At 42.3% G+C, this 24448-nt stretch overlaps 1 long non-coding RNA gene across 1 annotated transcript in view; it reads right to left on the bottom strand.

Moving 5' to 3' along the window:
- Positions 1–557: 557 nt before the first annotated feature.
- The window catches only part of LOC139767165 (uncharacterized), a 66426-nt gene continuing 42535 nt past the window's right edge, over positions 558–24448 (bottom strand). The window contains exons 5-6 of the long non-coding RNA XR_011717008.1: positions 21574–21710; positions 558–4648 (exon numbers count right to left, since the gene is read on the bottom strand). This is a non-coding gene — a long non-coding RNA (uncharacterized lncRNA). The remainder of the gene's footprint in view (positions 4649–21573; positions 21711–24448) is intronic.

Genomic DNA, 24448 nt, shown 5'->3' with positions numbered 1-24448 from the left:
AGGTGGTGTGCAAAGTGAGAGGGTTAGGGAAAATGATTTAGTAAATAGAGAAGAGGTAGTAAAAGCTTTATGGAAGATGAAAGCCGGCAAAGCAGCAGGTTTGGATGGTATTGCAGTGGAATTTATTAAAAAAGGGGGTGACTGTATTGTTGACTGGTTGGTAAGGTTATTTAATGTATGTATGATTCATGGTGACGTGCCTGACGATTGGCGGAATGCTTGCATAGTGCCATTGTACAAAGGCAAAGGTGATAAGAGTGAGTGCTCAAATTACAGAGGTATAAGTTTGCTGAGTATTCCTTGTAAATTATATGGGAGGGTATTGATTGAGAGGGTGAAGGCGTGTACAGAGCATCAAATTGGGGAAGAGCAGTGTGGTTTCAGAAGTGGTAGAGGATGTGTGGATCAGGTGTTTGCTTTGAAGAATGTATGTGAGAAATACTTAGAAAAACAAATGGATTTGTATGTAGTATTTATGGATCTGGAGAAGGCATATGATAGAGTTGATAGAGATGCTCTGTGAAAGGTTTTAAGAATACATGGTGTGGGAGGCAAGTTGTTAGAAGCAGTGAAAAGTTTTTATCGAGGATGTAAGGCATGTGTACGTGTAGGAAGAGAGGAAAGTGATTGGTTCTCAGTGAATGTAGGTTTGCGGTAGGGGTGTGTGATGTCTCCATGGTTGTTTAATTTGTTTATGGATGGGGCTGTTAGGGAGGTGAATGCAAGAGTTTTGGAAAGTGGGGCAAGTATGCAGTCTGTTGTGGATGAGAGAGCTTGGCAAGTGAGTCAGTTGTTGTTCGCTGATGATACAGCGCTGGTGGCTGATTCATGTAAGAAACTGCAGAAGCTGGTGACTGAGTTTGGTAAAGTGTGTGAAAGAAGAAAGTTAAGAGCAAATGTGAATAAGAGCAAAGGTTATTAGTTACAGTAGGGTTGAGGGTCAAGTCAATTGGGAGGTAAGTTTGAATGGAGAAAAACTGGAGGAAGCAAAGTGCTTTAGATATCTGGGAGTGGATCTGGCAGCAGATGGAACCATGGAAGCGGAAGTGAATCATAGGGTGGGGGAGGGGGCGAAAATCCTGGGAGCCTTGAAGAATGTGTGGAAGTCGAGAACATTATCTCGGAAAGCAAAAATGGGTATGTTTGAAGGAACAGTGGTTCCAACAATGTTGTATGGTTGCAAGGCGTGGGCTATGGATAGAGTTGTGCGCAGGAGGGTGGATGTGCTGGAAATGAGATGTTTGAGGAATATATGTGGTGTGAGGTGGTTTGATCAAGTAAGTAATGTAAGGGTAAGAGAGATGTGTGGAAATAAAAAGAGCGTGGTTGAGAGAACAGAAGAGGGTGTTTTGAAATGGTTTGGGCACATGGAGAGAATGAGTGAGGAAAGATTGACCAAGAGGATATAGGTGTCGGAGGTGGAGGGAACGAGGAGAAGTGGGAGACCAAATTGGAGGTGGAAAGATGGAGTGAAAAAGATTTTGAGTGATCGGGGCCTGAACATGCAGCAGGGTGAAAGGCGGGCAAGGAATAGAGTGAATTGGATCGATGTGGTATACCGGGGTCGACGTGCTGTCAGTGAATTGAATCAGGGCATGTGAAGCGTCTGGGGTAAACCATGGAAAGTTGTGTGGAGCCTGGATGTGGAAAAGGAGCTGTGGTTTCAGGCATTATTGCATGACAGCTAGAGACTGAGTGTGAACGAATGGGGCCTTTGCTGTCTTTTCCTAGCGCTACCTCGCACACATGAGGGGGGAGGGGGATGGTATTCCATGTGTGGCGAGGTGGCGATGGGAATGAATAAAGGCATACAGTGTGAATTGTGTGCATGGATATATATGTATGTGTCTGTGTGTGTATATATATGTGTACATAGAGTTGTATAGGTATGTATATTTGCGCGTGTGGACGTGTATGTATATACATGTGTATGGGGGTGGGTTGGGCCATTTCTTTCATCTGTTTCCTTGCGCTACCTCGCAAACGCGGGAGATAGCGACAAAGCAAAATAAATAAATAAATATTTTTGCAATGGAACGAGTACTGTATCTGGAATATATGAACCTATCGAAAAGGAAAAGGTGAGTAAACCCTCCATGCAGATTGATTAGCAGCATCCTGGAAGAGACATATCTCTTTAGAAACAACTGTGGGTTCACAAAGTTTACAGAGGGAAAAATGACAAATTTACTGAAAATTTGGAAAGCGAAAGCAAGCACATGCACATAAGGAGTTTGGGTGGGACAAATCTATTGTGATATGCTAGGATTGCATGGACAGCAGGATGTGTTGTGAAGGTTATATCACACTCTGATCATGGACAAAAAAAAAAACATATACTACAGACATCTTACTAAAAGTATACTTGGGAAATAATTATAATATTTTAGATCATTCAAGCAGTACACATCAAAAGGGTTTTCTTCAGTTAATTACACTGTATAATAAACAAACAGTACCTAACCCAGCAAATTGTTACTTTTTACCATGGAGAAATATCAATTATAAAATAGCATGTAAATACCATAAACATTGCTATACCATACACAAGCAAATGGATTTGCATGTAGCATTTATGAATCTGGAGAAGGCATATGATAGAGTTGATAGAGATGCTCTGTGGAAGGTATTAAGAATATATGGTGTGGGAGGCAAGTTGTTAGAAGCAGTGAAAAGTTTTTATCGAGGATGTAAGGCATGTGTACGTGTAGGAAGAGAGGAAAGTGATTGGTTCTCAGTGAATGTGGGTTTGCGGCAGGGGTGTGTGATGTCTCCATGGTTGTTTAATTTGTTTATGGATGGGGCTGTTAGGGAGGTGAATGCAAGAGTTTTGGAATGAGGGGCAAGTATGCAGTCTGTTGTGGATGAGAGAGCTTGGCAAGTGAGCCAGTTGTTGTTCGCTGATGATACAGCGCTGGTGGCTGATTCATGTGAGAAACTGCAGAAGCTGGTGACTGAGTTTGGTAAAGTGTGTGAAAGAAGAAAGTTAAGAGCAAATGTGAATAAGAGCAAAGGTTATTAGTTACAGTAGGGTTGAGGGTCAAGTCAATTGGGAGGTAAGTTTGAATGGAGAAAAACTGGAGGAAGCAAAGTGCTTTAGATATCTGGGAGTGGATCTGGCAGCAGATGGAACCATGGAAGCGGAAGTGAATCATAGGGTGGGGGAGGGGGCGAAAATCCTGGGAGCCTTGAAGAATGTGTGGAAGTCGAGAACATTATCTCGGAAAGCAAAAATGGGTGTTTTAAGGAATAGTGGTTCCAACAATGTTGTATGGTTGCGAGGCGTGGGCTATGGATAGAGTTGTGCGCAGGAGGGTGGATGTGCTGGAAATGAGATGTTTGAGGACAATGTGTGGTGTGAGGTGGTTTGATCAAGTAAGTAATGTAAGGGTAGGAGAGATGTGTGGAAATAAAAAAAGTGTGCTTGAGAGAGCAGAAGAGGGTGTTTTGAAATGGTTTGGGCACATGGAGAGAATAAGTGAGGAAAGATTAACCAAGAGGATATATGTGTCGGAGGTGGAGGGAACGAGGAGAAGTGGGAGACCAAATTGGAGGTGGAAAGATGGAGTGAAAAAGATTTTGTGTGATCGGGGCCTGAACATGCAGGAGGGTGAAAGGCGGGCAAGGAATAGAGTGAATTGGATCGAAATGGTATACCGGGGTTGACATGCTGTCAGTGGATTGAATCAGGGCATGTGAAGCGTCTGGGGTAAACCATGGAAAGTTGTGTGGGGCCTGGATGTGGAAAGGGAGCTGTGGTTTCGGGCATTATTGCGTGACAGCTGGAGACTGAGTGTGAACGAATGGGGCCTTTGTTGTCTTTTCCTAGTGCTACCTCGCACACATGAGGGGGGAGGGGGATGGTATTCCATGTGTGGCGAGGTGGCGATGGGAATGAATAGGGGCAGACAATGTGAATTGTGTGCATGGGTATATATGTATGTGTCTGTGTGCGTATATATATGTGTACATTGAGATGTATAGGTATGTATATTTGCGTGTGTGGGCGTGTGTGTGTGTGTACATTGTGTATGGGGGTGGGTTGTGCCATTTCTTTCGTCTGTTTCCTTGCGCTACCTCGCAAATGCGGGAGACAGTGACAAAGCAAAATAATAATAATAATAATAATAAGTCATGGTTACAGCGTAGCAAGTATTCAGTACAATACACAGTATGGACATGCCCAGTATTTGGTTACATCTCACCTTCATAACACCTAGATGGTATAACTCTACAACAGTTCTACCCTATACACAGGTATAAATTACTACAATACTAAGTCGTATATGTGGCAAATTCTTTCTATGGAAATACCTGGTATACACAGCCACATTCTACCGTGGTCAGGACAAGGTTATATTTTACCATGACATCGACTTGCACATACTTATACTGCAATACGCCCACTGTGTGGTTATGCCTTAAAAGTAATAGCTAATGCATTATTACTCTGAACACTGTGAAACATGTTCTATGTTTCCATATCAACAACGTGCCTGGTACTCTTGATTACAAATCACTACAGTAACAGAGTAAATAACTGTACAAGATCATCATGATATCAAATGCTGTTACATCTTACCAGAGGTTCTGCATCAGGAGCCTCATCCAAGGCACGGGTTTCAAATTCTTCCTCTATTCTTTGAACCTAAAAAGAAAAAAAAAAACTCATGAAATTACAGTTTCCACAACATGAAAATAGAGCCTGTGTTGGCTGCTGCATAAAGTCCAAATTATCACCAAATGATGAAAAGTGCTGATCACTTTTACCAAAACAAAAATTTATTTACCTTAATTGTGAGAAAATTGCATCTATGAGTAAATAAGATTTTGTTATAATAAACTAAAGAGAAATTTGCATCCATGGGTAAATAAGATTTTGACATAATAAACTTAGAATATGTGGGTTACAATACGTACATACACGAGTTGTTTTAATTTTGTATGCATCTGCGGGTACTATCATTCAAGAAAAATTTATGTGACCGAGTATAGTAATTCCTCAACTTCTTGCATACTGTTGAAGCCCTCTATCAGAATAATTAAGAAAAAAAATGTTTGTTCAGCGTTCCCTAAACCAAGCCTGACAGCCTAGCATTATGCTTCTGTGCAAACCCGAGCAAATCACGTCTAGCTGAAGGTTCGGAGAATAACACATCCATGTAGCACTTTCATGAAATGATATAAAGCTTTCTTGTTTCAAACTTGATTTACACACCAAATAAAGCTCTCTAGAATTTAAACAAAGCATTGTGTGGATATATGGTGTCACCCGCCAGCAAGACCTGTATAAAATTCAAAACAGATTTTGATGAAAGTGGTACCAATGGATTTTTGAAAATCCATATTGTTGATATTGAGTAATTCTGCCCATCTTTCCTCAACTTCATGGACCTATTCACATTGTGGGGACACCACTCTATATGAGGTCTATAGTTTAAGGAACACATTAGTATCATTGTCGTCAAAATTCATCCACTGTAATACGTGTTTCCATAAACTGATGAACTGCCTCCACATTTTCCTTTTTATCTACAACAGTGTAGTGTTTTATCTCAACACTACACTGTGTTCATAGCTAATAATGATGCCAAGTTGAAAAGATGAGACAATAGAAAATGCTTATGGTACATAATTGACGTAAGATAACAGGACACAATTATAAACAACTACACTTTATATTAGAAATACTGACAAATATCAGATAAAAATGAGTTTCAAATCACCAAAACACCCTTATTTACCCAAATATTGTAAAAATTCAGCGAGTTGACAGTTTATTTCTTGAAGTTTACAAACGATGTGACGCCCTTGTTTGAGTGTTTCATAACTACCTTACTGGATAAAAACGTATCTACTTTTTAAATGGTACTAAGGTTACATTACTCACTTATGGTCGCTGCATACAGTAGATAATCTATAATCACTTCGTTATTATGGATGAAATATACAAGAAACTTTTCCCTCCACCACATACAAACATTACAGAAGTCACAACGAAATTTTAATTACAGGTTGCGTTATGTATTATCACATGGCTTTTGTATCTATTTTCAGTATTAATTTCAAACCAATTTCATAAATGCTGGTTTAGAATTTATTGAAAGGAGTATGTTTTATTAGATAACATATACTAATCCTTATTTGCATAATTTATTATATAAATTGTCCTAAAAATATCTTACGTAAGCTGTATATAAACATTTCACCTCTCAGGACATTCTCTGATAAATCAGATTAAAGTTTTAGAAATCTGAATTATCATTCGGGCTGGTAACACGGCCCCTGTCACTAATTAAATTGTAATTACCTAGACATAGGTTTTTTCATCAAAAATAGATACATTAATTCAGGTTTCGAAAGGGTTCTATAAAAGATTAATTTTCTGATAGAAATTAAATCGACCCTGTATGAGTTTATTTTGTACAGGTAATTTGGTAAGATTACCTGTACTAGACAATTAAATTTGCATATCTGACTTTATAATTACCATCTTCTACGTTGGCATATAGTTAATTTTCGAATATATAATCTTATCTAAGATTATTGCGTTTCATATTTTGATAGCAAAGCTCCTATCCTGGCAATTGTTGTAATATCTACAATCGCCATTAATGGCGGCACCAGCGGTCCCTGGTTGCCGGTGGGGGTCATCCTTGCCCGATGATTGGCTGGTTCTCCCTCAGGATGGCATGGCCTACAGTTCTGATTGGCTAACTTCATTTTCTTTTGGCCAATTGGGTGTTTTTTTTTTTTTTTTTTTATACATGACGAAGGAGAACACGACTTATTTATTGCAACTATATCCAATGAAGGTGATAATCATGAGCAAATGTATATAAGATGACCTAGGCTGATGAACAAAGCAGGGATTTTCTAAGCTTATGTAATACATAAATCAGAATTTGGCTTATATGAACGGTATTTATCAGTGAGGTGTTCGTGATTACTCTAGTCATCATAGGAAAAAAAGTCAGGAGAAACCATGGGGGAGGGATCAGGTGACGGGAAACCATGTGATGTGTACTCTGGAACAACTCGAGTAATATTGACAAATTGATGGTCTTAGAGAAACAGAATTGATGCAGATGATGTAAAGTGGTTCGTGGGTGGTTCTGTGTGGCGGGGTTGGCTTGGGTGTGAAGCTCCTCCTCACACTTAGGCTGGTGGCATGGTGGGTGGACACGTCCTCACATTAGACGGTCGGCCTTGAGGGGAGGTGGTGATCCTCCGGGGCAGCTGCGCCATGAGGTTGCGCCGTTGGATTTCCGAATGAATTATCATGTATGTGGATGACGTGGTGGTGGAGGATGATCTCTCGTCTGTCTTATCTCTTCACACTCTTGGGTAAACTGTGCCGACTGGGCTGTGTTTGCCGCCACCTTGGCTCAATACCCACAAAATCTTCCTATTATTTTCAATTATTTGTTTATTACAATACCAGAATTTTAATTTCATCTATTTTTTCTGTAATTTTCTTCTAGAATGGGCCTTTAAGGGTGACTTTAATCGCATATTGAATAGGGTTGCAGGCACTAATGACTTTCCTCATAGATTGATGGCCGTAAATGTCAACAAACAACTAACGTAGTCTGCCAGCTTCGTGGTCTCCGCTTGGAGTTGATTGCTTCATAAAAAAGAGGTTTTATTTATAGCCAGGTTAATGAGTCATGGCAGACCATTGGCTGTAACCACTGGCGAATGACGGGTCAACTATAGGTGAACATGGTGGACAACTCTGTAGTTCCAACAGCAAGAAAATGTAGATTAAAGTCATTCGTCTGAAACTTTGGTTTATATTACGATTCATTCAGGCGATAACTACTAATTGTTCACAGTCTTTTGGAACGTCTGACCCCGCCATATAGATTATTACAGTGATATGGTTGTTTGTGTGTATCACTAGTTTAGCTCAACATGGGAATAATGACTACTTACGTTTTATATTTGCAGTATACAAACAATGAGACCAGCTTTTGAAACTCCTTGTGCTGGTAAATAATGACAAACCATTGCGTCTTGTTTACCCTAAAGTTTCCCAAAACAAGAATAGTAACGATAATAACATTGCTATTGAAAGGATTTGTCCTCACAGTTGCCACCAGTTTTAAGCTTATATTTAAAGATGGATGATAATAGATTAACCTATAATGTACCCATGACTTCAGATCTATCATGACCCACACATAAACACTAGTAGGTTTTATATACAAAACGTCGTAATTTAAATGCTTATAGAAAAATATGCCTTAATTTATTCAAATTAAAATGGAAATTAAGACTCCGTTCATTTCCAGACTTCCAGTCCAACAACGGGTTGGATATGATGACCTTCCGTCCACCGTCGAGGACCACGTCACCCTCAGTCGAGGACCACGTCACCCTCAGTCACCTGCTGACCTCGCAAGAGGGAGGGAGGAAGCCGTTATGACAGCACTCAAGTGTCTTGCCTCAAGGCGGGTGGTACCTCCTTCACGTGTAAGTTTGATAGGGAGGTAAACCTTCGTCGAGTCAAGACGTGAACCACCGACATAAATGATGTACATGACGGTATGTGGCAGGCTGGGACCCTCCCTCCCTGTGACTTATGTCACGACAGGAAGCATTTGGTTAGCGCTATGCTCTCAGGGTATTGTTAGCCGGGAGGCCATAGTTTTGTGTCGGGGAGTGAGTTGTCGTAGCATCTTAAGGCCTGTCTACACGAGCGGGCCTGATCGGCGGGCTTGCCCGTTAACGGGCATATTTGACGGGCAAACGATCAAATTGCCCGAAAGCCAGCCGAGCGAAATCACTGAACTGGTGCCCGGTAGCTGGAGTTTCTACCCTGCCAGACGCAAGATAATATCGTGAACCTACAGCAGGCCTTCATCCCACATCCCACGGCATAGTAGCACAGTGAACATTTAACGATGGCAGCCCAGGATAACTCTAGTGAGCCACCAACAATTATTTGGTCTAAAGCACTTACTAATACTTTGATTGACCTTTATCGTAAGAATCCATGTTTATGGAATGTGAAGCTGAATAAGTAGACCCACTTGCTAAAAATCGCAGAGTTGCTTCCAGACGAGTTTCTGCTGTAATGCTGTTTCTCACAACTGTGTCTTTCTTCACTTTGTATGGCTCCGAGACCTTTGATAACAAGATGTAAACAGTACTTACACTCATCGTCAGGTAATTTCTGAAGTCGTGTTCCTCACTACTTTGTAGTTCATGAAGTATTGTTGCAGTGCTTCCAAACATACTTATTTTCTTTAACCAATCTTTACACCATATCCTTTTCTTCTTGAGACACAAAGCTATTATCATAGAACACAAAATCTTTTTCTTGACCATGCTAGGCACCATGGTTCTCGTACCGCACTCCACCCGCTACTGGCAACATCGTCGGGCAGGCCCGGCTGTTCATCACTTGGGTCGTGTGGACAGCATTCACGGGCAGACCCGCCCGCCAGAGTTTGCCCGTTAACGGTCAAACCCGCCGATCAGGCCCGCTCGTGTCGACAGGCCTTAAGACAGCAGCCGAGGATGATCGCTGCGCCTTCGGACTGGGTGACCGATACGAGCCTCCGACCGCTACTTGAAAACTTTAGAGCAGGCTATCATTCAGTTCGAAGGCCTAAAACGGGGAAGTGGAGTAGCATCGGGCCTGCAGTACAACACAGATCTTAGACAATAGCGACATCGGCGAATGTGGTTACATCTGTTACTTCTGCAAGTGTTTAGCTATTTCGATGCCATCTCAGGTGAGGGGCAGACTGCTTTTGCCTAAGATCCATTCTTCTGTTGGCAGCGAGCGCTCTTAATGAAGGGATGGAACCTACGCCATATTCATTGTACTTCAAATCTGCTTTCATATGAAGCCAGTATCTCTTCTAAAAGACGACGGCTGTTGCTAAATTGCCACTAATGGTTCCCTTTCTGGAGATTCCAAGACTCAGTAGGCTGTAAAATACTATCTTGGCATCACCAATCATGTCCGTAGTAGCGTAAAAAATATTAACATTAAAGTAAGAGCGCCTGATCGCATTCGTAAAATAATGAGTGAAATTCTATAGAATCAAATATCAAGGACATTACTCATGATCCCACGTCCATGCGCTGGACATCAGACCCAAGCATCTTCCAACATTTAAGACACAAGATGCTCGAGGATGTGCTGGGGTCTTCGATAAGTCTGATGCCTTCCCTCTCCTGAGAAGTGTGGTGTATTGTACTTTATCTTCAAACACGATTTCCTCGAGTTCCTTAGAGTCGTTAGTGGGTCAATGCACGTTTCCAAGGAAAAGGAAACGTTTTAGCTTTTAAGCAGAAACGTTACAGACGAGCAAGCACAGGTGCAAGTTCAGAGGCACACTTTCAGCACTCGAGGATGGATGCCATCAGGACCATAAGCTTTGCTTGTCCCGTGAAAGAGGAGCTTTTCGCACAGTCCCGAAAGAGGTATAGGGAAGAGGTATAGGATTAGTAAGAGGAGCATCATGGAGTGAAGTTAGAATCATCAAAGGTGGATAAGAGAAACGGGAGCTAAAGAGTTGCTTTGTCAACGGGAGAGGCAGCTTTAGTACCTTCAAAACATAAAAGTGCAGGAAAAGTAAAGCGACAGTTGTTGTTAAGAGATGCCCTTAGCTAAAGACCAGAGAGACCTATCAGTGGATGACGAGCAGAGGTTGCCGCACTTCCCTTCACTAAAGGAATGCTTTGCCTCATGGATAACGTTCTTGTAGCGATTACGGGCAGTGATAAAATCAGCGATATGCATGCCTTTCAGCAATATCATTCCAGTGATACACGTGCCTTAGCAGTATCCTTCCCGCGACATCTATGCATTATACTAGCATCATTCCATTGATATACACTTCTTTTAACAATATCATCCTAACGATATGCGTCTTTCCTTGCCCTGTCATTCTAGCAACATTCCAGCCTTTGTACGTAAACCTTCCAGCATGGTAATGGAATGACCCTCCCCTGCTCATCAAGAGTCCTTGAGGCCAGTGTCTGAGCCGCCATTCACATCCCCGGCGTCTGGTCTAGACACGAAGGTTACCTGCTCACTTCCCAGATAATATCTAAACAAAGATCCACTGTAAATAAAACGGGTAAAAATATAAAGGAGGAATTTCATCTATCAAACACTTGCATTTCTATGACAAGGTAACTGCACAAGCTTCCTTTCCACCTAACCATCTTCCAACACAATTGCTTCTGGGTCAATCTATCTCCACGATCAGTAACACGGAGATGGTCGTTACTGTAGTCTCACTAGGCCTCAGCGTGGTGCTAGTCACCAGGCCGTAGCCTGGAATGTGACCATGTCTTTCGACGGTCCGTGATCTACCACATATATTAAGAGTAAGAAGAGTGAATCATAATTAATGGATAGATAGATGAATATATAAAGACCCAAAGACAACTGGGCTAGCTGGGAGGTATGGTTCGATAGAAGGATTGGGCACTGAAGACTTTGTCTTTATATATGTCTTCATTTCTGAAATAGCCTTTTTCCTTTTCATCTAAGCACGTCTCTCTCTCTCTCTCTCTCTCTCTCTCTCTCTCTCTCTCTCTCTCTCTCTCTCTCTCTCTCTCTCTCTCTCTCTCTCTCAAATTCAAATGAAAATATTTCCGTTGAAATTGGGCAATATTAATGTTTGGTAGGCTTTTGAAGGAAATTCAGCTTACAAATTACATCATAATTATAGTGTACACAAAGATTACTGTACACATTGCTATCACATGTATTCAGCATATACTGCATGAATATATATATATTTGTATATAGCATTTATGGATCTGGAGAAGGCATATGATAGAGTTGCTAGAGATGCTCTGTGGAAGGTATTAAGAATATATGGTGTGGGAGGCAAGTTGTTAGAAGCAGTGAAAAGTTTTTATCGAGGATGTAAGGCATGTGTACGTGTAGGAAGAGAGGAAAGTGATTGGTTCTCAGTGAATGTAGGTTTGCGGCAGGGGTGTGTGATGTCTCCATGGTTGTTTAATTTGTTTATGGATGGGGTTGTTAGGGAGGTAAATGCAAGAATTTTGGAAAGAGGGGCAAGTATGAAGTCTGTTGGGGATGAGAGAGCTTGGGAAGTGAGTCAGTTGTTGTTCGCTGATGATACAGCGCTGGTGGCTGATTCATGTGAGAAACTGCAGAAGCTGGTGACTGAGTCTGGTAAAGTGTGTGAAAGAAGAAAGTTAAGAGTAAATGTGAATAAGAGCAAGGTAATTAGGTACAGTAGGGTTGAAGGTCAAGTCAATTGGGAGGTAAGTTTGAATGGAGAAAAACTGGAGGAGGTAAAGTGTTTTAGATATCTGGGAGTGGATCTGGCAGCGGATGGAACCATGGAAGCGGAAGTGGATCATAGGGTGGAGGAGGGGGCGAAAATCCTGGGAGCCTTGAAGAATGTGTGGAAGTCGAGAACATTATCTCGAAAAGCAAAAATGGCTATGTTTGAAGGAATAGTGGTTCCAACAATGTTGTATGGTTGCGAGGCGTGGGCTATGGATAAGAGTTGTGTGCAGGAGGGTGGATGTGCTGGAAATGAGATGTTTGAGGACGATATGTGGTGTGAGGTGGTTTGATCGAGTAAGTAATGTAAGAGTAAGAGAGATGTGAGGAAATAAAAAGAGTGTGGTTGAGAGAGCAGAAGAGGGTGTTTTGAAATGGTGTGGTCACATGGAGAGAATGAGTGAGGAAAGATTGACCAAGAGGATATATGTGTCAGAGGTGGAGGGAACGAGGAGAAGTGGGAGACCAAATTGGAGGTGGAAAGATGGAGTGAAAAAGATTCTGTGTGATCGGGGCCTGAACATGCAGGAGGGTGAAAGGAGGGCAAGGAATAGAGTGAATTGGATCGATGTGGTATACCGGGGTTGACGTGCTGTCAGTGGATTGAATCAGGGCATGTGAAGCGTCTGGGGTAAACCATGGAAAGCTGTGTAGGTATGTATATTTGCGTGTGTGGACGTATGTATATACATGTGTATGGGGGGGTTGGGCCATTTCTTTCGTCTGTTTCCTTGCGCTACCTCGCAAACGCAGGAGACAGCGACAAAGCAAAAAAAAAAAAAAAAATAAATAAAAAACAAATATATATATATATATATATATATATATATATATATATATATATATATATATATATATATATATATATATATATATAAAGGGCACAGGGAAGGAGCTTTACACTCGTGTGGCCCCCATATCGAACATTCTGTCATACAACCTCTTAAATTCATGTTTGCAGCAACCATGTCCTCAGTCATATTCCATTCGTCCACCGCTATTATACAACGGAAGTATCACTTGACAACCTTAAGTCTCTTAATTTTATGTTATGACTTGTGGTTACTCTATCCCTGAATCTCCCAAAGTGTTAAGTCCACATCGTCGACCCCTTTCAAAAACTCAAAAGACAGTGTGCATCATATATATATCCCAGGACCCTTTTCTGTACGGGTCATTTTGTTTACTCCAATATCCCCTTTCCATGGGCTCCTACACCTGCAAAGGTAAGGTACAATCAGTCTCAGGATGGGCTCGTGTGTGAGGAGCTCTTTGAAGAGTCTACTTTTTACAAACTGACAATGATGCAGCCTCGCTAAAGATGACTAACTCGCGATATTACCTCAAAACAGACGAAGTCCGGTAATATATATAAGAATATAAGATGGCAAACGAAGACAGCGCCAGCATCTGTGCTGCGGGTGGAGAGGAGAATGGGTAGCGTCATGTCTGTGGAGGCCAGGATATCACAGGGGATAAAGGTTGTGGCTGGAGAGTCTGGCTGGGACGAGTCCATAACCTTGACACAGACCTGGATCTTGGCCTTCCCCTTTTCCTGTAAGTTACCCAGCCAGCTCAGTGAGAACCGCATCGCCTCATTACCGCTAACTCTCTGTTTACAGGTTTTGTCAGCGCAGAAGGTGAACCAGTCAGTCTTGCCACGTGTCCGTCATTGCCTACGTTCAAATTTTGTAACAACGGTTGTCCGGCGTGGGCGTCCGGGATGCTTACTACCGCGGCCCTGAAACTTGGCTCTCAAGTTTCAGAGTATCTTTATCTTCAATTATTTCCGATGAAGACTTTCACTTCGGGAGGTGTTTGCGACGTACATGTCACCAGCGACGCTTGGCCCGGTTTGGGTAATGCCTGATGCTAACACAAGTTTTCTGTTCACCTTTGTCATAAAAGGCCCCAAAGGTAGGTCAGGTTTTCAATATAATGCTTATCCTTCGGCCTGATTTCCTGGACTCTGTCATCCTTGATGAGACGGTCAGGCACTGAGGCAGGGAAGGATCCGATAAGCAAGAACCAGACATTGAGAACGGAGTGATGGCAGGAAGGGAGCCACCTACATGTGATGAACTTGTGTTTTAATGGTCTGAGGATGTACCTGGTGACAGAACTAGGATCCCGTTCCTCTATCAAGGAATAATGTATTGAAACCGATTTGAGACGAGAGTAGTGTGTGTGGTGTGGAGGGTCACCCGGAGGGGAGGGATGTGCAGAGGGGTTGGAGGTACAAGCCAATACTGGTACTGACCCATGTCTTATGCATTTCTGATCTCACAAGACGAGATTCATCCACGAAGCGTAAAATGAAAGTCAGGAGAACCAACTTTGAGGGATCCCGAGGAGCTCATCAGTATGAATCAGGAAGCGAGTTGACGTGACCATACATCAGACTGGTCCAAAACTAAACTAGGTTGCTGGCATAGATGATGGTAGTGGTGTTGGCACATGTGGCAGTAAAGGAGGTAATACCAAAGGAGATGGTGGTAAAAATGGTGGCTGCAAGCTGGGTGGCAGAGTTGGTGGAAGACGAAGTGGCATAGGGGATGGGATGCTGAAGTACTGAAACATACATTTGCATGTAAAGTTATATATCTGTAATAGCCGAAGATCTCATCTACCCTTATACACGGGTGGAAAGTAGACCCTTCAAAGCCACATCAAAATGAGTGGAATAGCACAGCTCCACAACACAACTAACACACAGCAACGGTGGCTAATCTACTGTGCCAGACTTGACATACAACAGGAGTCTCCAAACCATTACAACAATGACAACAGTAGAACATACAATGACCATACCATGACACTACCATAGATACAATAGCCGCATGACTGCGCTACAGAAACGCTACGTCTACAGTGACTAAACAACACAGCATCACAGTACCATGATGATAGTTGTACATCACATCACGAGTCCCCGCAGCAGCGAAGACCACACCGTTACGATAACGACTCCTCCGCAACGATAAATGTTCACATAGCTACACCCACACTGGACCACCACACGACGACTGAACACACTAAAACACCACACGCTATCCAGGCAACATGCTGTGCTGATGTTTCAACACTTCAAATCATCATTAACGTAAACAATGTCGAGTTATATCGTCTCCGTGCAAGATTTAGTTGCCTAATCTTGTTACGTCTTGGCAAATTTCCATCACAGTAGCATGTAACCTGTAGCTTCTGACAATACCGCCAAGTTACAATCAGTGTGTAAATGTATCGCTTTTATCTCGATCATATCTTAAATACATCATGAATTATAAACTCCACAGTGCCCTAAAGTAAGAAACAAGGCCAAAACTTTACCCTAACCATTCACGAAGCCGGCCTAACCATAAACAAAACAAAGAGGTATAATTCAAAGGCAGAAACTAACTGGCGTTATACAACTTGTCTCATCACTTCCCAGAATCGACATAACAGGGCAGGAAACCCCAGAGTGGGTGGCCTGTCATCTTTATTGCTCCTGCAGGGCCGGCCCTGCCTCACACTCCCATACACACTTCTGCGTATGTTCGTCATTTCAAAACAGATGACAACCCAGTTGTGCCTGCCGGTCATGTTATGAAACTGACCCATGACGCCAGCTCACACTGACAAAGACAATGAAACAGAATAGAAAGCTGTATAGACTTTATAAATCATCAGTGAAAACTTGACAGTGAATATCGTATATTCTTACGAAAGGTGTCCTTGGACGAAGAACACCCTAGTGTAGCACGTGAGCAACTGAATACGAATGGCACACAGAGCACGGACAGTAATATTTCTGATGAAGCGTTTTAGGGGGAAACGTAGCCGACGACCGTTCATAACCAAATAAACGACCCCAGAAATGGTGGGGAAATGAGCGACAAATAGCTGGGGCAGAAAAAAAGTAAATTAAAACATTAAGGATAATCATGACATACCAAACAATGATCCGCTAATAAACGATAAGGGAAAAACAGTCATTGTGGACAAGGTTTAAGAAAACATGACTTTCCTGGGTTTTCACGAGACCGATCATGACAAGGATGTGTTCCGGGAGCCCGTCACAAACGCGTGGATAACGATGTACCTACCCGCCTATGCCTCCAGCTGTCGGAGAGTAATACAAGATTGCACGTCGTGTTTGTAAACAATGAGGGGGCTTGCTGGTAGAGTGGAGTGGGCGTCGGCAGGATCCAATGAAGTAGCAGGTCAGACTGAGACATATTTTGAGGACCCAACAATAAGGTAGGTCATACGGTAAAGACCCAGTAAACTGAAAGGTCAGACTGAGGCCACCGGTAAATTGGATGGTATTCGGTATTCTTGGCAACCGTGAAGGCGGTGCACCTAGCTTTGATCAACGGTTTCTCTGTACTGGCGGCTGGATCGAATTCTCTCGTTCACTGGAAATCCGCGTTCGGCTAATCGTGCGTTTTTTTCTGGCCATGGACAAGCACAGCCCTCGGAGATCATACTGCAAAACGTATGAATGTTTGTTTGTATTCATATAGGAGAATATTCTGTATTCCATGCACAGTAAATCTTTATTCGATTTAGCTTCTTACTGACAACTGTGCATGTCCAAGGGAAGATCTTTCATTCTCTATTCCCTCTTTCATTCTCTATTCCCTCCGTAGTGATGTGTACATTTTGCGTCAGAGAGAAGATAATTTCCTATTGACTTAACTCTCTGCCGACCCACTGAGCACGATTGTACGTACGTGCCTTGACCTTCAGTATCTTCCTCTTCCAAATCCTTTTACCTAAACCATCCTCCTCTACCTATCAGATGGTCATCCTTCGTTTTCCATGTCAGTTTCTTCATCCTTAGTCCGCTCTTTTTTAACCTCATACTCTACTCTCCTGATCTCTCTACTTCATAGTCTTACCTCTCTTCACTCTCTTTCCTCCCTCTTGTTTCATCATCAGTGAAACTTGAGTCAAACGTCGCCGACCCCGAGTAACTTGGACCATCAATACCGACCAACTCCTGTACCCTGCCACAACTACCGACCAACTCCTGTACCCTGCCACAACTCAAGTATTAGTGAGGATAATGTGGAACTGTGACATTTTACCACACAATCTGCAAGTATTTGCATAACACAAGATGAATAACCGCGTAAAGAAAAAGCACAGTTACCAACATACAAAAACAAAAGCAGGTATAAGAGGTTGACTAAAGGTTCCGAAGTAGAAACCACCAGGAATTATGTAGAGATCTTGCACATAACTAACTAGTGCAGTCACACGATATACTCTACACTAACAGTGTCCTTTCGCAGATGATCGCTGTGTTGCGCCAACTCTTGCCTCCCGCTAAATATCTGCTAAAATGAAATCCGCTTCTGTTGATATTAAGTGTATGACGTGCACGTCCAGCACACTTTTTCAACTTCACCCGTGCTTTGAGAGAGGGACGCATTACCACTAGGCCACCGGATGCAGGTAAATATAAATTACAATCGGAGGCCTAGTAGTAGAACGTCTCATTACGAGCGACATTTACAGTCTCGCTGGTGGGAAAAAAAATCCTGATTTATGTATATAATTCAAAGAATACGAGTGTTCGCTGGCGATTCAGGAGGCCGAAACGATACATCTTAAGTGTATCTGTGAATGTATGCAAGTGGCCGTCAGGTGCATTACTAAATTAGTGTGGGCAGTATATATGCATATCATTAAATTAGCCAAAATTCTAATCACATTAATCCAAGACCGCTTTTAGAGGGCTCCTAGAACTTAAGAGGCGCAGGGAAATTAAAAACTGCTTTAGATAGAGGTGCTCGAGATGCTTCTGGTCAACTATGCATCACTGTACAAACCGAGGACGCCTTTTAGAGGGTTCTTGTTGCTTCGTCGAGGGTGCACTCGTTAACGGAGAAGGTGCATTGTTTTGAAGCAAGGTACACCTACACGTCGACTGACGATGATACAGCCTCAGCAAAGGTAACTTCCTAGTCGATGTGAAGCCACTAGCAAGCCGAGTTCGATAACACCTTTAGCTTTTCATTATATACAATTTGTTTATAATGTTGGCATGACAAAAAAACGTAAATGTCCAAATATTAAGTGAACAAAAGTCAAAAGTGGCCTGCCTGCGTGTCAGCAGGTAAATACTGAACATACCAGAAACACGAACCCATAACCTACCACTGCATAATGGTAGACCGAGGACTTTCAAAAATTCAATGGCCATAAGAAATGTAGTTTCATTTTACTAAATGTCAGATGAAAGTGGGAAAAACTCACACTTAAGACACTGAAAAGTAACATACAGTATAACTACATGCGACCACTAGCAACCCCACCTACTCATAACTACAAGTCGACGCATCAGAGACCCAATACACAAACATCGGGAAGCGTAATGGAGGGAGGACCAGTGTCAACTCGTCGTCAGTCATTCTCAAGGATTACCTGTCCTGTCATCGTGGCTACCTCACCAGCCTGCCCCATCCAACCATTTTTTTTTTTTTTTTACATATATACATTTCTTGATACGGGTAAGAAAAATGCCGCCTCTTTCACAAAACTTCCAGACCGGCTTATTTTCTCGTAACAGTGTATCTAACTGGTGCGAGCCTGGACAGAAAACTCGCATGCACTGGTCAAGGTCTTCTGTTCGATACCCGAGGAAACTGGAAAGTTCCAAACTCGGGCAAATGTCGTCCTCTATCACTCTTGGCGTCTGAGTCATCCTCCTGCAGGTACCTGAAGGGTGTACGAGTGTCAAGTCTGACTCTTTCATCTCGTGCGAACAATCTCTCTTATTTCGTCCACATTTACGTAGCATCTAATTCAGGCAAGAAGTGAGTATGTGGGCTCTTGGTCATCCCTTACGTCGATTACGACAGCAAAGTTCCCACGTCTTCCTTTATGTCATGACAGTTATATGCAAGTTCCCACCTTACCCTGCCTCCAGCATGGAGGGCGCTCCGTTACAATCATCTTTCACCTTCCAGCCCAACTTCCTTCCCATCATCCACCACGTAAACACAGCTCATACTCTTTTCCCCACTATCTACCGTCTTCCTCATCACCTTACCTTCAACTCCACAACGACTCTCTCTCCAACCTCTGTCCCGCTACCTACCGTAATCCACAGTAACTCAGTCACTTCAAACAATGAAAGTATTTGAAAGGATGAAAAGAAAACACAAAACAGTAAAAACTGACACATACATAAAGTCCATCATGGTTCTGTACCTGGTAAAAGTACCCAAATACGTCTAGCTCACTATGACTAAGTGCGAATGCAAGGAAAAAAGATTGAACACTCATCTTGATTTTACAAAAACATTTACATCTATGATGGAGAACTACTGAAGGTGATATAGCAAAACAATATAATAATGGATCAAAATTTGTAACCAACAAACTTCGAAGTTACAAATGGAAACGTGATCGTCGAAGTTCTCTCGGGTGTTCCACAGGGAACAGCATTAGCCGTGATACTATCTACAACAACTATTCCAACTTCAGGTTATGATTTCGGTGCATTACACACGACAGTGGGGATGTGAGCGAATGACGCCTTATCTTCGTGTAGGCGCTATCTCGCTAACGCGGGGAAGTATGAAATAAAGACTTTGTATAAATGATATCTATTGTGTAAACGAGAGTTCTGTTTGGCAGATGACAAGAATGAACGAGTAAAACGGTTGAAAATGGATATCAAGATATTCAGCGAAGAAAAATTTACACAAAATGTCGTAGCCCAGCGAGCAATATTTCAGTACTTACATAAAAAGGCCCTACAGGAAAAGGGAAACCGATATAAGTGTCGAGGATTTTGGAAATCGGTGTTAATGAAAGACGAATTTAAGGGAAACCTATTGAAAAAATTATGCTCTCAGACCAAATGATGAGTGGCATATTATGAACATTAACATAAAGATAAGTAATCATAAAAGTGTTCAATATGAGAGAGAGAGAGAGAGAGAGAGAGAGAGAGAGAGAGAGAGAGAGAGAGAGAGAGAGAGAGAGAGAGAGAGAGAGAGAGAGAGAGGCGGGAATTAAAAAATTCACACGCAAAGACATTCGCTTAGAGAATAAAATTATGAACTACAAATGGATGACTGAAGGAATTTTAATAATAGAATCAAGAGAGAAACATAGAAAGCTGTGATATGCCTGGCAACAAAGAGAAGGAATAAAAAGCAAAACCCTCAACTTGAACACAACTTCACAAGGTACGAAGATCGAGTCAAATGTAATACCTGGAAACATTAAAATAGTAAACACAGCAGAGATCACTTGATCCGAGAAACGTGGAAATGTTCACCACAACGGTAAGTGACTCGTCCCTCCAACACGAAAATGACGTCAAGTCAGCTACTGTTTCCTTAATTTTGTTGTATTTTCAAGTTATCTGATCTTACCCATCCCTTAACGATGATAAACTTTCTTGCGTCCATATATCTTACTTCTATATGTGCATATCTATTAATTATATACATTCCACTGAATGAATGTGGTGTCGCAATATTAAATGTATAAATACGACGTGTACTGAAAAGCCATATGCAATGTGTGCGTGTGTTTGTGTGTGTGTAGATTCTGTATGAAGTCCCTGGGGGGGAGGTGTTTGAAAGTCAACTCAATCGGAGTGTTCCTAAACGACGCTGTCTTCCTTGATTCACCTGGCAATAACATTACAACGGAAAGGAACAAGTAACCTACACCGTCTCCAAGAATCAAGTAGCGCGAGTGTAGTATGTAGTCCTTAATTTATAACACCTGAAGAACGTTCAAAAAAGTTACCATTCGCTTGGTGGTGTAGCAACTTGGCGGTTGACGCCCTTAGGGACCTCGGCAATGGGTAATTCCAAGTCTAACTGTAGTTTCGGCTTTCGAACTTCATCTTTCTAAGATCAAACGTCTCGTGTCTACAGCTCTGACTGTCAAACAGATCGTCAAGCTCCGATAGCATACTGGGCTCTTAATTAGCCTTGGAGTATGTTTCACACATCGACCTTTCCTCGCCACATTCTGGTGTAAAGTAGCACCAACGTTTGTGGCCACTACTGTCATCAGACACAGCACGGCTGTGCGTGCAATCATCGTTGCTACTCATCCGTAAAGCACCATCAGTCACCCGGGAAATGAAACAGGTGTAGTAAAACTCCATACTTATGAATGAAGGGAAAATAAACCAGAGCAGTGATAAAACACACAGTCTTTCTCCCCATCAATGGCTTAATGACTGATGACTACCCACACACACATTCACAAATAAGGAAACATGCACATAATCTAAATCATACGTCACCGGACTGGACCTGTAATTGGCTGAACCGCCGCCACAAGCTGTCACCGAGGCCGTATCCCTCCCATTACACGGTAAAGTCTCATCAAGGAACCTGTCGCTCCAGAAAATTCCATGATCTGCGGGTCTGCCGTGAGGTAATCCTCGGAGCTGTAGGAAGCAAAACAAAAATGTTGTCCTGTATATCGATGATGATAACTTCCTCTCATTTTAACATCCTGTATCGCTATTGTCATCAATAAAGAAACCTCCAAAAATTGATTAATCAAAAAACAAGCAATCTGTCCCTCTCTTACCCACAACACATGGCCTTAACCTCAAGCACTTCACAACTTCAGTGAAAATAGACCTCACAAAACACTTCCTATATGGCTTCACCCAACCACAAGCCACCATCTTGCACATTACTTGCAGTAACAGTTGTCAAAAAAAACCTTGACAAAGTTCGGAGACACCCCAAAGAAAATAATGTCACCCTCCGCTAAAATGACAATGGTCAACCAGTTTCATAGCTGGCAGACAAACCAGTCACTCAAAAGTGCTTCCCCTCCAAAACCCAGTTTGAACATGAGAGTTTCCCAAGGAATAATTCTTTCTCCCACCACCTTCAGCCTCTGCTTCAACTTCCATCACTTCCCGTACACCAAGTACATCTATAATATCAATATCGAGCACCACACCACCAACACCGAACATGCATTATAGAACAATCAGAACATTGGTTTACTCGAAGCACAATGTCTGGATGTTTACATGCAGCCAATGTTTACATTGTATCTTAAATTTTTGGTTATTGTCGTCACTGAATATCAGTGTCTGAGAAAGCCAACGTCTTGTCTGTCCTGACAATGAAATTATACGAAAGCGCCTAACACTTATTTTGTTTCCTTTTAGTTTTCCTATATATGTTCACCCACCTGTGTGATTTTTGTATATATATATATATATATATATATATATATATTTTTTTTTTTTTTTTTTTTTTTTTTTATACTTTGTCGCTGTCTCCCGCGTTTGCGAGGTAGCGCAAGGAAACAGACGAAAGAAATGGCCCCCCCCCCCATACACATGTACATACACACGTCCACACACGCAAATATACATACCTACACAGCTTTCCATGGTTTACCCCAGACGCTTCACATGCCTTGCTTCAATCCACTGACAGCACGTCAACCCCTGTATACCACATGACTCCAATTCACTCTATTTCTTGCCCTCCTTTCACCCTCCTGCATGTTCAGGCCCCGATCACACAAAATCTTTTTCACTCCATCTTTCCACCTCCAATTTGGTCTCCCTCTTCTCCTCGTTCCCTCCACCTCCGACACATATATCCTCTTGGTCAATCTCTCCTCACTCATTCTCTCCATGTGCCCAAACCATTTCAAAACACCCTCTTCTGCTCTCTCAACCACGCTCTTTTTATTTCCACACATCTCTCTTACCCTTACGTTACTTACTCGCTCAAACCACCTCACACCACACATTGTCCTCAAACATCTCATTTCCAGCACATCCATCCTCCTGCGCACATCTCTATCCATAGCCCACGCCTCGCAACCATACAGCATTGTTGGTACCACTATTCCCTCAAACATACCCATTTTTGCTTTCCGAGATAATGTTCTCGACTTCCACACATTTTTCAAGGCTCCCAAAATTTTCGCCCCCTCCCCCACCCTATGATCCACTTCCGCTTCCATGGTTCCATCCGCTGACAGATCCACTCCCAGATATCTAAAACACTTCACTTCCTCCAGTTTTTCTCCATTCAAACTCACCTCCCAATTGACTTGACCCTCACCCCTACTGTACCTAATAACCTTGCTCTTATTCACATTTACTCTCAACTTTCTTCTTCCACACACTTTACCAAACTCAGTCACCAGCTTCTGCAGTTTCTCACATGAATCAGCCACCAGCGCTGTATCATCAGCGAACAACAATTGACTCACTTCCCAAGCTCTCTCATCCCCAACAGACTTCATACTTGCCCCTCTTTCCAGGACTCTTGCATTTACCTCCTTTACAACCCCATCCATAAACAAATTAAACAACCATGGAGACATCACACACCCCTGCCGCAAACCTACATTCACTGAGAACCAATCACTTTCCTCTCTTCCTACACGTACACATGCCTTACATCCTCGATAAAAACTTTTCACTGCTTCTAACAACTTGTCTCCCACACCATATATTCTTAATACCTTCCACAGAGCATCTCTATCAACTCTATCATATGCCTTCTCCAGATCCATAAATGCTACATACAAATCCCTTTGCTTTTCTAAGTATTTCTCACATACATTCTTCAAAGCAAACACCTGATCCACACATCCTCTACCACTTCTGAAACCGCACTGCTCTTCCCCAATCTGATGCTCTGTACATGCCTTCACCCTCTCAATCAATACCCTCCCATATAATTTACCAGGAATACTCAACAAACTTATACCTCTGTAATTTGAGCACTCACTCTTATCCCCTTTGCCTTTGTACAATGGCACTATGCACGCATTCCGCCAATCCTCAGGCACCTCACCATGAGTCATACATACATTAAATAACCTTACCAACCAGTCAACAATACAGTCACCCCCTTTCTTAATAAATTCCACTGCAATACCATCCAAACCTGCTGCCTTGCCGGCTTTCATCTTCCGCAAAGCTTTTACTACCTCTTCTCTGTTTACCAAATCATTTTCCCTAACCCTCTCACTTTGCACACCACCTCGACCAAAACACCCTATATCTGCCACTCTGTCATCAGACACATTCAACAAACCTTCAAAATACTCATTCCATCTCCTTCTCACATCACCGCTACTTGTTATCACCTCCCCATTTACGCCCTTCACTGAAGTTCCCATTTGCTCCCTTGT

The sequence above is a fragment of the Panulirus ornatus genome, chromosome 59 (genome assembly GCF_036320965.1).
Source record: "Panulirus ornatus isolate Po-2019 chromosome 59, ASM3632096v1, whole genome shotgun sequence".
Classification (NCBI taxonomy): Eukaryota; Metazoa; Arthropoda; class Malacostraca; order Decapoda; family Palinuridae; genus Panulirus; species Panulirus ornatus.
Note: the sequence above shows the minus strand (reverse complement) of the source record. Positions and strands in the feature narration are given on the sequence as shown.